General features: G+C 45.4%; 1 protein-coding gene across 4 annotated transcripts in view; it reads left to right on the top strand.

The window, feature by feature from the left end:
- Positions 1-16,759, top strand: part of ARHGEF28 (Rho guanine nucleotide exchange factor 28) — a 1,591,074-nt gene that overhangs the window by 590,257 nt on the left and 984,058 nt on the right. The gene's annotated exons all lie outside the window — the stretch shown is intronic.

Here is a 16,759-nt window from a genome sequence, read left to right as displayed (position 1 = left end):
CCATATCAGAAAAAATGAACATATAGTGATGTCAGAGCTTATGTTGGTTTGCAAATTGATGTATGTTTTATAATGTTGGAATTCTGATCGTAATACCTGTTTAAAGGACTTTCTTTTGAAAGTGTACACTTTGTTCGTCCACTTTTGGTTGAAATCAACCAATTACACATATGTGTATGCGGGAGTGTGTGCTAGGACGATGCATGGGAGGGACGACCCCCATTAAAAAAAAAAGAAAAGAAAACTCGTCAAATTCAGGAGGACCAAAAGTGCTCGACCAGAGTTCAGACTTTAAAAGGAGACTAATGGAATGAATGCAATGGGGCCTGGAACGGCCTTTCCTTTCTTGACAGCAACTCTCTGTGCTACTGCTCTAGAAGTAGATATGAGTCAGCATTTTTTAAATGTTAGAAGTCTGTAGAGAACTTTTGCAGGCGACTGATAGATACTGAGCTATGTGTTACCTTTGCACTCTGGCAGGGGTCGCTCGACTTTAATGGGAAACATGGCGGTGCTCTGCCACCAGTTATGTAGGAGTCAAAGAAGGGCAGGCCCAATTAAACCCGAGGTCTCCCTCAGCTGCAACAAGCACCTGAGCGAGCGAGCACTCCTGGGTCTGCAAGTGTTGGGTTTCCATTTTGCTTCTCCATCCTTGCATGACCCGTTTCATTGGGAGCGTCCACAGGGAACAGGATTCGTTGAGAGGTGACGATTGACACATCTTCCTGCTTCCAGCAGTAGCACATCCCGGGCTCTTTAAAGCAGTGGCATGGAGTTCTCCTGAGGCAGGCTGATGGATTAGGTAAGTTCAAAACAATGTGTGTGCGTGTGTATGCATTCATCTAAGCGGTTGTGTGTGTGTGTATATGCACATGTATGAGTGAGCATGTGAATGTATGTGTGTGTGAATGGTGTAATTTGTGTGTGCAAGTATAAGGTGGATCAGAGGCAAGAGGAGAGTGGGAGCATATTGTGCAGAGGTGAGAGGTGAAGGGTAGTGTGGAGCAATAGAAGGACTGCAGATAGGGGGGTCTGGAAGAGCCAGCAGTAAGCATTTTGATGGCAACTCTGGCTGCAAGACAGTGTTACAGGGCAACACTGGCATATGTTGGTACAGCCAGCATGAAAATATATTCGTGGCATATTGGCATTATGCACAGCCAACAAAAGTGTGTTCTTACAGGTGCAATAATGGCATTATTGGCAAAGTCAAAATGACTTATAAAAGTGGCAATACTATCCGATGTTGGCACAGCCAGCATGACAATGTCTTCTCACAGTTGTAATACTGGCATGAGTGGGCACAGCCAATATGGATGTGTTCTTGCAATGGAAAAACTGAAATTATTAGGTGCAACCAACATTAGTGTGCTCTTACAGCGGCAGTACAGGCATACATTGGTTGATTGGTAGGTTATTTATAATGCGCCTATACACAAGTGTTGAGGAAAAGGTAGAGATAAGTTAGGTCAAGGGAGTCAGATAGACAATGAAGAACCAGGGCGAGAGGCTGGAACCCTTAGGAACACCGCATGTAGAGAGTGTGATGGAGGAGAGGAAGTGCCCAAGTTCAGCCTGGGCAGGTTGGCCCAAGAGGAAAGAGGATAGCCACACTAGAGCCTGATCCACGATGCCCAGGGTAGCTCAGAGACGGGTGATCAGGTTGTTGTGGTTCACTGTGTCAAAGGCAGAAGAAAGGTCAAGGAGGATGAGGACAGAGGGAGAGTTAGAGTCAATGTTAGAGAGCAGGTCTTCACAGTGTTCAGGGGAGCAGTTTCCATGCCTCTAGCTACTCTGAAGCCAGACTGATGGTCATGTAGCCAACCAACAGATTCAGTGTGTAGGGCTAGTTGGGAGCCAATTTCTCCAGGAGTTTGCCCAGGAAAGGAGTAATAGAAATAGTGTGATAGTTTTCCGGGATGGAGGGGTTGGCAGAAGGCTTTTGAGCAGGGGTGCACAAGAGAGTGCTTGAGAGGAGAGAGGAAAACTCCAGTGGTGAAGGAGTGGTTACAGAGATCAGCCAGGGCTGGAGCGAGAGAGTCAATGTTGTCCCTAATGTTTCTGGAGGGGCAGGGAGACACCTGTTTGGATGAGACTTTCATAGACCAGATTTGTCTGGATACCTCATCAGATGTGACTAGAGAGGGGGAGGAGAGGAGAAGGGGAGCAGGGTTGACTGAGGAGGGCCTGAGAGAGGGAGGGGAGCAGATGAGAGTGAGGACAGGATGCCCTGAGTTTTAGTGGTGAAATGAGAGGCCAGGGCCAAACAGAGGGCCTGGGTGGGTGTGGTAGAGGAAGATACTTCAGTAGGTTTGCCCAGCTCTTTGCAGATTTTAAAGAGTTTGGCGGTGTTGCTAGATGCCGCGGAGATGCAGGCTTGAATGTAGACTCTTCTTTTAGAGAAGATTAGTCTATATTGCCTTTGAAGTAAGTAGCAGGCCAGTTTGTCACAGGATGCACCTGAAGCTCCCCATTTCCATTCAGTTGCTCTGCACTTGCGTTTCAGGGCGGCCATGTCAGAGTCATACCAAGAATTGCACTTTTTGGCAGGCTTCAGGCGGATCCTCATGACAGGGGCAAGGAAGTCAAGAGTGATAGAGATGGAAAGGTGAAAGTTGGAAAGGGATGTGTCAGGATGGGAATCAGCCGTACGAGTAGGTGGAGGAGAGTAGGTGGAGGCAAAGGCTGCAACTGACATCTCTTCATGGTTAGGATGACCGGGAATGAGGGTGGCAGTGCTGGATGGGCCATTGCTAGGGGAACAGGAAGCTTCAAGTGAGAAGAGAGAAGAAGGTGATCGGTCCAGGAGAGAGGAGTAGTGAGAGGGTTAGTGAGAGGGATGACAGAGGTGATGAGAGCATCCAAGAAGTGTCCAGGCAGAGTGGGTCGGGCCGGAAGGTAGAATAGAAAGAGAGAGAGAGTTTCAGAGGTTGTGGAAAAGCCCTGAGGAGTCAGGAGAGTCCAGGTGGAGTTTGAGATCCCCAAGGTGGAGAAGCTGGGAGGTAGAGGAGAGTAGAGAAGAAGTGAGGTCCGCCCATTTATAAAGGAAGAATGTGGCCTGGCCAGGTGGCCGGTAGAAGGTGACCAGGTTCAGAGAGGAGCCATGAGATACAAAGAGCCTGCAGACCAGGCATTCAAAGGAGGAGTAGGTTTGAGTGGGAATGATGGAGACAGGAAAGATCAGGGCCACTCTGCCTTCAGGCCTGTTGGGCCTGTGCTCTGAGAGGATCTTGTAGCCCTCAGAGAGAAGTGTGTCAAAACTCATGACAGAGCTGGTCTTAAACCATGTCTCGGTAAGGGCGCGAACATCAAGATCCAACAGTTCAAGGAGGTGGCAGATGTCAGAGGAGTGTTTGACAGCAGCGTATACTCTCAAAGGGAGAATCCCCGCAAACTCCACTTGGTTGTCAATCCTAACCACTCTTGGTTGCTCACACTCAGTGGGAAATACTTGCACCCCTTCCATAACCAAATTAGGCAGCCACCACTGATTTCAGTTCTATGTCTTTTGGCTACTCACTGGAGGCTACGCCAAAAAAGGCAAACTTATTTAGACCACCTTGAAGCAGCCTCTACCAGGCAGGATTTGTTCACCATCAGGGTGAACAAATCCTGCCTTGCACCCCCCAAGCCCTTGTGCCCCCTGGCTCCATCCAACCCCATGGCCCACCCCGCTTCCATCCCCCCTGTCCTTGCTTGCATCTCTAAATGGCCTGCCCTACCCCTAAACCCTTGTAAACTCCTCCCCCCTCTCTACCGCAGGCCAAACCTCCTTCCCTAATCATCTTTAGGCCCCAGCCACCAGTATATGAGGTTGTATACGAATTGTTCGTTTTACAACTGTTCGAATGACAATTGACCTTTTCACAATTGACCGAATTGTGAAGGTCAATTGTACCATATATGTGGGGGGAAACCCCCCACAACCCCCCACCCAACGCCAAACCCCCCAACACCTATATATATATATATATATATATTACCAAACCGATATATATATATATATATTCGGTCAATTGTGAAAAGGTCAATTGTGACCCTTTAAATTCGGTCAATTGTTCATTCGAACAATTGTAAACGAACAATTTGGGTAATACTGTATATGAAAAACCCCTTACCTGCTCCACCGACTTCATTGATCCAGACGTGGTGAGTGACACTTCATCCCTCCTGTCCGTCCTCCTGGCATGTAATAGTCTTCTCCGGTGGCAATTCCTGGATGGTCTCTTTTAGAGGTGGCCCAGGAAACAAGGTCAAAGACCATACACCCTGCATTCTGGTCTCCAGATAGCATTAGTATCGCCCTAAAATTGGGCCCATAGTTCCTACAAAAATAGGAAGTAATGATACTCTCAACAAAAAACGGAAAAAAGAGGAGCAGGAGTTTGTCCATAACTTCCACCCTTGAACGTTTTCATTGATATAGCTAGACCAATGGAACCAGGTGATCTGTGCAGCAGGCAGGAGGTATTCCACTGATATTTGTTAATCTTTGTATTATGTTCATCTACAAAGACAGTAAGAATTCCAATAAGAAATAATACACATGAAAGGAAATAATAATATAGTTTTAGTGCAAGAAAAATACCCATTCGATATTGCGAAAAGCTTCTGACTCCCTGAAAATGTGAATGAGACACTGTCACTTAATATGCAGTGCTGCTAACTCCTGAGTCTTACACAGGGATCACCTCAGGGCAGGTCATGTGACAAGGCATTGAATGACTTATGCTGTCGTCTAACTGTCCTTTGCCCCCCCCCCTTAGTTATGTTGCCCTCGTCTGTGGCTTGCAAAGGGACTCTATTTGACAAACAATAGGGCATATAACGTACATTTTTATACATAATGGTTTAGCTGGTAATGCCTCCCGGCCCACGAAGGCTGAAGGATTATACCACTTTAGGCTAAATTAAAGTGTGTGCCCTGCCACCCCTTTCAGACATAGTCTAAAAACAAACCATCATGATTACTCCATTGAAACTCCTTCTAGTTGGCATCCTACACATTTGCCAAGGTTAAAAGTGCAATACAAAAAACGTGCATACATACATGACCTAACAGGTTGAGTCAGCCTGCATGTGAAAAAGCAAAGAGTAATGTGGCAGCAATCAACAGCGCTTAGCATAAAAACTGTGCTCAGGAAAAGGGTTAACTCATTCATTTCCCTTACCCCAAAAATCAAAGAAACAATACGAAATTTCACAAAGGATATAGGAAGAAATATGAACGTCCCCTAAAAGGGAGACCATGCTATTAGCTATTTGTATAGTACATAGGCCACCTCGACACTGAGAGTTTATCGCCCCCCCCACCCCCCCCGTGTCATTACCGAGTCGAAAATGAAACCACATAATCCCCGTCTATTATTTCAGTTGGGTGTTGTCATTGTGTTAGTGGAACTATCAAATGGGCTGTGCACCAATGGACTAGCCTCTTGGGTCATGATGTGTTTACAAGTCATGAAACTGCCTCTGAAAAGCAAAGCAAACAAAGCTGCCTGGCACACGCATGCTGTATGTGGATGACGCTGAACATTGCCATTGCTGAACCAATCGTACAGTGGCAAGAATAACAGCCAACAGAAAAGAGCACAGTGAAAGGAAAAATAAGTCGCGACAAATGAAGGTACAACAACTGAGAACAGTTGGTTAAAAGTATGGGAGCAGCCAAGGAACACACACTGGCTTTCATGGCCCCATCCGATGAGGTCACAGGACATGACATCAGATAGGGACATTAAGCACCCATTGACTTCCCTCTCCCCGTCACATGACATCACATACGGACAATAAGCACCCATTGACTTTCCTCTCCCCGTCCCATGACATCACAGGACATGACATCACATCGGGACATTACCCACTTATTGGGCCTCATTACACGGAAGGCGGTAATGGTTAACGGCCACCGTTAATGGTAACGGTGACCTTTAACCATTACCGCCTTACTACGAGGTCCCTTAGCGGGTTGGTGCTTTAACGCCTGCTTTTTGCAGGCGTTAAAAACCAACCCGCTAAGGGACCTCGGAGCTAATTACGGCACCGCAAAATTGCGGTGCCGCAATTAGCGCCTTCCCCATTCCCATAGAGCCCTATGGGGCAGAAATGGGAATGGGGAAGGGCAATGGCGGAAGGGGGATTTACCGCCCCACCAACCTTGGAATGGGGCGGTAAATCCCCTTTCCGCCAAGGCGGTGCCGGTAATTTACCGGCATGGTCCAGGGTGCTAATAGCACCCTGGATTACCGCCTTCCGTGTAATGAGGCCCATTGTCTTTACTCTCCCCATCCAATGCCATCATATACATCTTGACCCCAAGAAAATATCTGCTTTTTCCTGTGTGACTCTAAGAGCCCAACAGGTGGTTTACTCCTACAGAAACCTTCTGGTAAATTGCGGAATGGAAAACATAAAACATAACTTTATTTGTTGTGGGATGTTTTTGTTACGAGTCATCCACACAATGTGAACTACCATAATAAATGTTGCTCTGGCATGAGGATTTTGCTGACAATGGCGACACTACATAGTATTTCCGTCCACTGCTCAAAGGTTTGTATTCATTTCCCTTGTCAGCTTTGCGGGAGGAAACACAGTAAGAACTCATTGTTTGGGTTGTTACAGCGTCTCTTCTTTTTTAGCCTAACAAACATGTTCACTGGCTGGAAATGGGGTCTTGGTAGGGGAAGCCTCCAGCTCTCTATAACCCAATGAGCCGCTTGCTTCTCGTGTTGCATGGCAGAAGAGGCTTTGGGTTTCCTCCGAAGGGCTCACTGAGGCCCGAATGGGACGGGCATCTGCCCTTGGAAGGGCTGCCTCATCACATCCCTCCCCCGCCCCCGCTGGGAAAACAGAACAATGGGGCTTTGTGGGGGGGAGGGGCATTCAGTAATGAGACCCAAGGTTCCATCTTTGTCAACTATCGAGACAAGTGGGCGGGTTAAGCCCATGGGCCTCTGAGCACAGAGTTCACCAGTACTTGTCATGGAATGTCACTACATTGTAAATGACTGCTCCAAGCACTTTGGCTGTGGATTCATAGTTTATGATTCAGGCCGGGGAGGATAGCTCAGGGGCAAGACAACGCTGAGCAGCACAGGTTCGAAACCCAGTCCCGTGCATTGGAAGCTGGACTGGATATAAGAAGCCAATTACATACATCTCAAGGGTTATTATGCGGGACGCCTTAAGTAAATGGATTGTTGCAGATATTACTGCTATGTATGAATATTAAAGCTGCTAGGAAGGGTAAGACTCTTGGAAATCCAAGCAGGGCCTGGATTAGAACTACCTGATCAAAGTCTCAGCGGAGCAGAGCACCCACCTTGCTTTAATGATGACACAAACATCATACATTTCGGAAACCTCTATGTTCTTTTGTGTAGTTTCACCCTTATGATTTCGGGCTGTGATTCACACTACCTCCTTCGCCTACTGGATGGTGCGTACTGTCCATGAATGTGCACTGCCTCCAGTAGACAATATAAGTGTGACCCTAACAAAGGTCAAGCGATCCACACAGTACTCACACATGTGGACTGTAAATAAGGCCACAACTAGGTAATTTGCACCTATGCAGTTTCTTTTATACAGTAATCAATTTTAATTCTTACTCTAAGTATGCGTATTCAGTAGTCATAGAGCACAGTAAACGAAAGGTCAAGCATTGCTATGCAGTATCTAAAGTGCAAGGAAACAGGACAGACTGGTTAGGCTACAGTTTTAAATTATGTTGTTATTTTATCATTTGTATAGTGTGCCGAATGACTATCATAGTAGTTTCAGGGGACTTAGGCTTGTTTGTGGAGTGGTGTAATGTACCTGCATCAGGGGTAACCAGGCCTTTGTATGCTGGAGGAAAGACAATGACCATGGGGAAAGAAGAGACTGGGAAAGCAGGAAATAGATGCTACAAACACAGCAAGAGAGGGATGCGAGCGGGGAAGGATGCTTTCTGACAGCATGGGTGTAGATGTTACTCCTCTTAGGTGGACCATAGTTTTTCAAAAGGGAGCAGGCAGATTTAGAGAATTTGAGTTCACAATATAGTGTTGGATGCACAAGGGTCTTAAGAGTAGGGAAGTTTGGTGGCTTATTTACTTGGTCAGCTCATGATGTTCTACCCGAGGTCAGACTCTACAAAGTTCATTGTGGGAATGGCAAGTCTGAACCAAAAGTGGCATAGTCAAGAAGAGACTGTGCACACAGGTGAATGTTGGCATTAACAGAAGGTAAGGGAATGGAGTGGTCAAAGTAATACAGCACAATTGCAAACGCCTGACACCTTGAGTGTTTTCTGTGTCATATCATGCTAGACTCTATTTTACTTTGTGCTTAGACAGTGTGGTGCCTCACCGGTCAGTAGGCTGCACTTAGGTAGGCGTATGACTAAAAGAGCACATCCTTTTTGTGTGTATTCACTCTCACCAAATGAACAGATTTCTATTTCAACCAACCACAATAAAAGATCATGAAAACTAAACATATGATTCCCAAAAAAGTAGCTAATTACTAAATAAACAAAGAAAGGCAGCACATGGCAGCCATGTACATGTTTCCATTCCTTTAATCACAATACTCCTCTGACCTACACAAAAGACTAAATAAATCTCACCTAACAGGGCTTGTGTTTGGCCAATGAAAACAAATATAAACCAAAAGAAAACATCCACCACTGCTTACAAAGAGAATGACACCATAGCCAGCTAATATACCAAAGTAATGTGACAACTGATGGAGATAGTAGGAAATGCTTAGAAGCAAGCAATTACAACAAATCAATTTAACATGTCAAGTGAGGAAGTTAATAGTATAAACCATGATCTGCTTCCATCCTCAGATGCAACCAGAGACTGCCACCCTATTGTACACTATTGCATACCATTACATTTACGAAATACATATGGTGCTAAATCAAGTCAGCATAAACGAAAGAACTCAAATTCACTCGTTATGCTTACCAATTCCACCCCAGCTTTCCTCCCACCATGCACTGCTCGTTATGCCACTCATGACACCAATCAAGATCTGTGATCACTGTGTCCAGGGCTGAGTAACCATTTTTTCAACAAAAGAATCACAACGTATACCACAACGTATGTGGAAAAGTGGCATCTGATGTACCTTCCTGTATCTGATGTGTACCGCCAACGACCTCTGCCTGAATGTCATTAAGACAGAGATCCTCCTCATCGGCACTCCAGCACCCTTTTCCTGTCACTCTCTGCCCAGCTTCCCTTTGCCCTCTCCCTGCACCCACCTTTGAGGCTAAGAACCTCGGGGACATCTTCGACTCCACGCTTTCATTTTCTCCACACATCTCTGATGTCTCTAAGAAGTCAAACTACCAACTGCACCTCCTCAGAGGTATTCTTCCTTTCCTTTCCTTCTCACAGAAGCTCACTGTTTTCAGAGCTCTGGTTCTCTCTAGTCTGGACTACTGCAACAGCCTCTTCATAAATCTGCCTGCTACTACTCTCTGCCCTCTGCAACTCATCCAGAACAGGACTGCAAGACCTTTCCTTGGCCCCAAACCCAGGAACCAGATCTCTCCAGCCCTGAAATCTCTTAACTGGCTCCCAGTGGCTGCAAGAAGTATGTTTAAGACTCTTTGCATTGTCCACAAAGTCTTCTGGAACCTGGGTCCGCAATACTTTCAACTCTCCCTTCGGAAATACCTTCCTACTCTAGCTCTTCACTCCTTCAGCTCCAACTCCCGCACGTTCAGTCGCTTCTCCAACCAACGGGTTGGGGTAGCTCTCTTTCTTCGGCTGGGGCCCCCCTATGGAACAGCCTCTCTGCCTCTCGGAAACTTGAGGAGAACCATCTTCAGTTCCAGAAGCACCTCAAGATCTTCCTCTTTGCTTCTGCCTTCTCTCTTCCTCTCCCCTGCTGATCTCTGTCTGGTTCAGCATGGGGCACCTGGCTAACCTCTGATTTCGGGCCCACATCCCTGTGCACCGAGTCGCATTCCCACACTGCCTCCTGGCAACCCTTGCACTGGGATCTGTATCTGCAACCCTACAGCCCCTTTCCTACACTTATCAGACATCCATTGTCTGCACCTTATTCTTGCACTTGCCACCTGCTGGCCGCACTACCTGTTGTTGTTGATCACATGTTCAGCACTTTCCACTCCTCCCCTACCCCTTGCAGTTTCCTCCCTCCCTCTCCCCTGCACTTACTCGTTCTCACTGGGCCTATTAAAATCATTGGCTTGTTCCTCCCTTGTAACCGTCTTTTGCCTCGTCGTGCCTTGAAACACTTGTGTATGGGCGTGATGTAAATAAAATATCATATCATATATCTTCCACCACAACCATCTAGTGCAGGGCTTTTATTTTCACCTTGGCCCTTCGTTTCATCAGGCATGTGACTTTAGGTGGAAGGGACGAAGCTGAGTGAAGGCTCTGAAAAATCCTGACAATCTACTCTTTCAGACAACCCACTATTCTCAATCTTTTCTTACGTATGCAGCAAGAGTGGAATGAAACACATTTGGGTAAATGAGTCCATCCGGCTTGTTACATATTTTATCAGAAATTCCTAGAGGGAGAGATACTTGAGATGTTCTTAGCAGGTCTTTTCAACAGCACCTTTAACATTATCTTAATATTTACAAACCCATCCCAAGTATGGAGAACTGGTCCAGAATTGCAAAATACCTTTAGTTCAATTAGCACCGTGTTGGGGGTAGGCAGCCAATCAGGAGGCTAGAAACATGGGCCAAAACTGCCAATCAAGCCCATGTTCCAAGCCACCTGATGGCCGGTTCCCCTGCCCGCCATCTTTGCCCCCACTGTCGATACCCATTTTTTCAACCCTCTGTCCCCACTAACCGCATTGTGGCGGCAGCGAGATCCGCCACCACAGCTGCTTCTTCCGCTCTGCTCCACGAGGCCAGCATGGAAACAGAAGAGAGGCTCTGTATGGAGCTTCACCTTTCCAATCCATGGTGGCCATCTTGTTACAGTATTTTCTTTCCATGTACGGGAGGCCGCGAGGCAACCCATTCACGAAAAGAAAATACTTAAAATTAGTCCTGTTCCAGCCCATGGAACAGGTGCTAATAGCATTAATCACCTGTTCCAATGGCTGGAATGGGTTTTAACGTCCTAAGGCCTTCGTGAAATGCCTTATCTTCGTTCGGGCCTTTAAAGGAATAGCGCCCTCATAAATATTATTGTTCCGAGGGTTCGGGCGTGTGTTTTTAAGCATACGTTAATCGATCATACAAACATTTCCTATGCACCTTACCGTGGTTTTCCTCTTTCTTACACATGCGAAAACAGGCAGCAGGGAACGGCCATCTTGTGATAATCGTATCCGTTGCCTCATCGCCCAAGATGGACTGTCCTGGCGGCACTAAATCATATCCCCCGCCCCTGAGGCTGACATCACCAAACCTAGTGATAGTCTCTGCCTATCTCCATGAAGTTACTGGGCAGCGTAGCCAAACACGCCCAGTCATCACCTACATGCTAACGTAGCTTGACGTAATACCCGGAATATCAACACACATCATCTCACAACACAGCGTGTCCCAATTTTGAGTATAAAACTATACTTTAAAAGGAAATAGCAAAACTGTACAATTTGTAAAGTACTTTTATTTCACAATATGCACTCCGAGAACATCCGGCGATTGCCATAATCAAGCAAATGGGTAATTTTTTTCTTTGTTCTCGATCAACAAATGTTTATCGTGAGTCGCACAGTGTTCCTTTTGGGCATAAGAAGTGCATTGGATGCACCGTGAATCGCAAGGCTTGGGCATCAGCTTGGCGCTAGGCCACCGTAAACAATGTCAGGTTGCTCCTCATCACTGGTACCGCGTAAGGGCATATCGTCCCAAAAAAGCACCATTGTGATCCAGCCATTCAAGTGTATTTGAAGCTGCCGGTTAAAAAAACCTGTCAGTTGGTATCTGGAATCAATGACAATCGCAGAAAGGCAGGACGTAGCTGTTTGAAAAACATAACAGAAATGTGTCTCAGTAGCCGATCTTTATTACAATTTATCATTTTACCCATTAATTTGGCCCCGTGTTAAAACTAATGATGAACACAGACGTGAAACAATGGGAACATAGAGAAAACAACGTGGAAAGCAGTCTACAATTTGCTTCAGAGGTTAGTGCTATGGAGTATGTTCAGCTCGAAATGGGATGCAGAAGCTGACGCTACAATTCGAAGAACACATGTGCAGCATTTTAATTAAATATTAGCGTTGAACCTGGGGGAAGCCAGTGGGGACTACATGCATCTCGATGCTGGACTGCCCTTGTGCACGGGACAAAGAAAAGTACACACACAGGTTGTATTTGCGTTTCATTGCAACATGCCACAAAGAACAACCCAGAACAATGTAAGCCAGCAATAACGGTAGGCTAAGGATAAATTGACTCGGTCTATAAAATCGTCGAAAGTAAAACTTACATAATATTTGGCATTTTCATTCTCTCGGCGTAACGCAGAGACTCCATTCACATCAACGATTTTTCATAAAATGAAATTAGATGTTGCTTTGTCCAGTTTTGGAATGGTGAACCTTAACATATTTGACAGTATTACACCCCTCCCTTCATTCATTCCTTTCGGAATCATCCCTTTCTCTCAAGGTCGAAAAACAATTGAACATTATACTGTGTGGGATGCGTGGGCTTACTCAGCTCGCAACCAGAAATTCAAAGCCGCTGACCTTCACTCAGAATGTGAGCCAATAGCCCTTCAGACCAAAGTGGCATTGGAAATATTTTTGAAAAACATATGAATTTCTAGTGTTTTAATTGTTTCCTCTGGAGAACTTCACACTTTCCCAGTGACTTCCCCAGCCAGCCCACACCACCTGTCAGCTCAACCCGTCTCCTGTTCACACGGCAAATCACGTAAACATTTTTTGCAAGGAGCAAGTCTCGAGCCCTGACAAAATGCGCTTGTACTAGAATGTCTGAGCAAGCCCTGCTGCAGCCCCCTCCTGCCAGGCACGGTCCTCTGAACCCATGACCACAGTTATATATTAGAGGCCTATAAATTGCACATGTGTGTTTGTACTATCCCACTTTGGGTCACTAGCGAGGTGAAGGGTGTGGAGGTCTTGCCCCTGAGGCAACCAGTGGTGGTAGGGATTGATAGCTGACAGGTCTGGCACATCAGAGCTAGAAAGGGGGTGGAGTGACACATGTTAGTTTAGGACAGACTATACTATGACTGGGGTCTTGTTTTATTGGGAGGCACTCTGTGGTGGTCAGCAAGAAAGGGTCACACTTCTGGTACATGAAAAGAATATCTTTGGAGGGGCACAAGGTTGAACAAGCAGTAATTTCCCAGCAGCGGGAGTGAGAGGTGCAGGAAACCATTTGTTGAGATGGATGAACAACTACAAGTCATGGTTTGGCCCTGAAACACACAGGACAGTGATCTCAGAGGAAGAATTAAATTAATACATTATTTGTTCGCAACATCTTGTCTCGGTGCATCCATGAGAAAGGGACTTGGGAGGCACAGGAGCAGGAGGAAAAAGGAGGGTGCTGTCATTGCTCGCTGTCCGTGGCGCTGCTGAGGGGGAGGGGAAACTTTGCAATGCCAGAATGCGGCCTAGTCCAAAGTTGGAGTCGAGGGTACACAAAATGGAGGGAAAGTGTATCTAGCAATAGCCCCACCTCTGCTTATGTCAGGGCCTTCTTCCCCATGGCTACAGAAGGGCAAAGGAGGCGTCCCCCATGAGTGCAAGAGCAGGGATGTCACTTTCACGTATAATGTATGGGGGCTGGAGGTTCAACCGACCCACTCCTTCCTTACATTAGCAACAACCCCAACACATGCCCCCATGAATATATTGGTCAGAGTGCAGCTATTTCTCACCAACAACCCACTTTCATGCATTGTTCTGCTCACAGTCAGTAGTTCTTGCGTGCCGAGTATCTTATCGAGCCTAGGTTGCATCCCTTTTGTGGGACAAGTAGGTATTCAGCTATTTGGGCAACTGTTTGATAAGGCAACTGCAGAACCCCAAAGTTGCTTTCATTCTGTTATCCATCTGGCCCTCCCACAATCAGTGAAGGTACCACAGTAGCTTGACGAAACTGGGAACTGTGAAAGCACAGCTTTACATTGTATGGCATTAGTAAAAATGGTACTTGTTGTAAAAAAAATTGACAAAAAGGATAGATTTCAAAAGACAAATTGGATGCTTTATTTGGACATTTTTTTATAAACATTGTTGATCAAAAAAACAGATGGTAATCATTTGAACCTGGAAGTGAACTGTTGCACGAGCTCTGCTTTAGGTGGACAGGGCAGGTTTGCAATGTTTTTTGGCAATGTATGTGTCCTCGGAACAAAATCGCACGCGATTCCGTGAATATGTATGTCCTAGACAGTCATAATAAGATCTTTCACAAAATCGAATTCCATTTCCTCGTATAATGGCTTGACCACGCATTTTTTTGCTTCTTTTCGTAAAGGCCATTGTTTAGCGAAGTATCCCAAAGTTTCCCACAGTCCTCGATTGTTCACGTCCTACATTCTCGGTATGCGCTAATACCGCTAGTAATGTCCTATATTGCAGCCCGTCTATGCCGAAATTCAATCTCTTGGGCCTGTACTTTAGGCACATATTGTGGAACACCTCCAAATCTCCCATGTGACAGAATTCTGTGAGTCCCTTCAGATCTCTTGATAGAGTTTTATCAAACACAATCTTCTCAAGAGCTTTGTCTGGAGGTGAAGATGGAATCAACCACTTCTTCTTCCGTTCTTGCTCCGGCGACAAAGGTTGAAATGTTGGTTTTCTGGCCAAGAGTGGCCGTTGGAACAGTGGTGCATTAGTGACCACCATTTTTCTAGTAACATTTCCACAGACTCATTGCAAGTTTGGAGCACCACCAAAGATGGTTGCTGAAAGACTTGGACCACTGTAAAATATTTTCAGAACCTTTTTGTTTTCCTGCAGCTGAGATTTTTTTATTGATTGATTTGGCACCGTGCCATGCATCAAATTGATGGCGAATATTGGGAAACTGCTCTCTCATTGTCTTGGCTATTGAAAAGAGTCTGTGCGTGGCTATGAGGTCGATTTGCATTCCCCTCGATTGGAGATCTCCAGGGATTTTATAAAACCAAATTCACAATTTTTTTAGTTTCCATGTCATGAAAATGGTATGTGCAGTACTTTGCTGAAAATCAGGGGCTGTCACACTGTCCATCGCCAGCTAGCCTGAACCGGTTTTCGGAGAATGTACTTTGAATAGACATTTGTTCCATTTTCCAAGCTTCACTAATAGCAGGGAATAGATATTGACATTGATATTTGTAGTACTGTGTTTTAGAAAGGAACTGGAGTCCCACAAATTGACAGAAACTGGACAACTTACTGAAACTAGAGCCAGTGAAAAGTAAAAAAGCTGCACACAGTAGATTTCCAGCTGGCAGTTTTCCCAGCATCGGTTGAGCGAACCATGAACATTTTGCACGGAACATTTCACAGGTGGCTTGTATTTTGAGGTTACTGCCTTGTGACACACAAGTCGCATTCACCAATGGCTTCCTGCATACTTCCCCTCTCACTGGATGCACACATTTCAGCATCATTATAATCTCCATCAAGCAGCTGTCGAATGCAACGTATTTGGGCTCCTTTATTAGACTATCATCCTGCATGAATGTTGTTTCAGACCCAACGGTGGTTGACATGTCAGCCCAACTGGACAAACTGTAGTCGAGATCTTTGTATAGTTCCTCAGTCAATTGTGTTGATGCTTCAGTCTCTGCTATTTCAGCTTCTGTTGCTTGAACTCGAATCGGAGAAAACATCAATGACGATTGTTTTTTGGGTGGCCATTTTTTGGCGTTTGTCGATTGTGTCAAGTGGTCTGCATCTAATTCTAAAGCATCTTCATTACATTCAGTTTCATCTTCATCTGGTGGAGCTCTCGCATTCTAGCAATGGTCCAACTGCTTATTTCGCCAGACACATTCAATTCATTTTCTGGCAATTGGGCAAAAGCATCTCGAGTCTGCTTATTGATTTGAACATGCTGCGCCTCAAATAATAGTTGCTCCATGGTCAAATCAGTTTGGCAAGCAGCATCTCTGATTTCTGTAGCTGTCTGTGCCTGCATAGTTCGTACACCATCGGGCAACTAGAAGACAGGTTGGAAAAACATGTTCAATGTAAATCCAACATACAGTATATGGCACTTTACATTTTTTTCTTGGTTTTCTGTGAAACCTTCTTCTTCTTCTTCTTTACTGTAACGACTGCACCAGCAAGCTGGTCCACCAACTCGGATCCACGTGCCTCCTCTTCTACATCCTGATCTTGTATACATCCCTAGAAAAGAGTATCCATTAAAAATAAGTCATTCAAATTTGAAATCAAATTATTCCATCGCACACATGGCTTACACAGATACCCTCGTACACCGTGTACGTCACTAAGTCAAAATATACATTTCGAATTTCACCTGATTGATGGCTATTTTACTCGATGAAAGATGACTGTGCAAAACCCACTGATTGAAATGTTGCACTGAAGCAATTTGCAAAAGATGCTCATTTATAATAATGTCAATGTCTAATGGTATCAGATTTAGGATCAACTTTCTTTCATTCGAGGGAACTGTCAGTATGCATACCTCTGGCTATGTATCAGCTCCGAAGGATGATATAATTGTAGTCGAAGTACCATCATTAACCTGTAAAACAGTATTTGTTTTAGTATGGATGAAAGAAAGTGAAATTGAACGCACACAATGTGA

Source organism: Ambystoma mexicanum, chromosome 6p (assembly GCF_040938575.1).
Source record: "Ambystoma mexicanum isolate Mex_15411 chromosome 6p, UKY_AmexF1_1, whole genome shotgun sequence".
Classification (NCBI taxonomy): domain Eukaryota; kingdom Metazoa; phylum Chordata; class Amphibia; order Caudata; family Ambystomatidae; genus Ambystoma; species Ambystoma mexicanum.
Note: the sequence above shows the minus strand (reverse complement) of the source record. Positions and strands in the feature narration are given on the sequence as shown.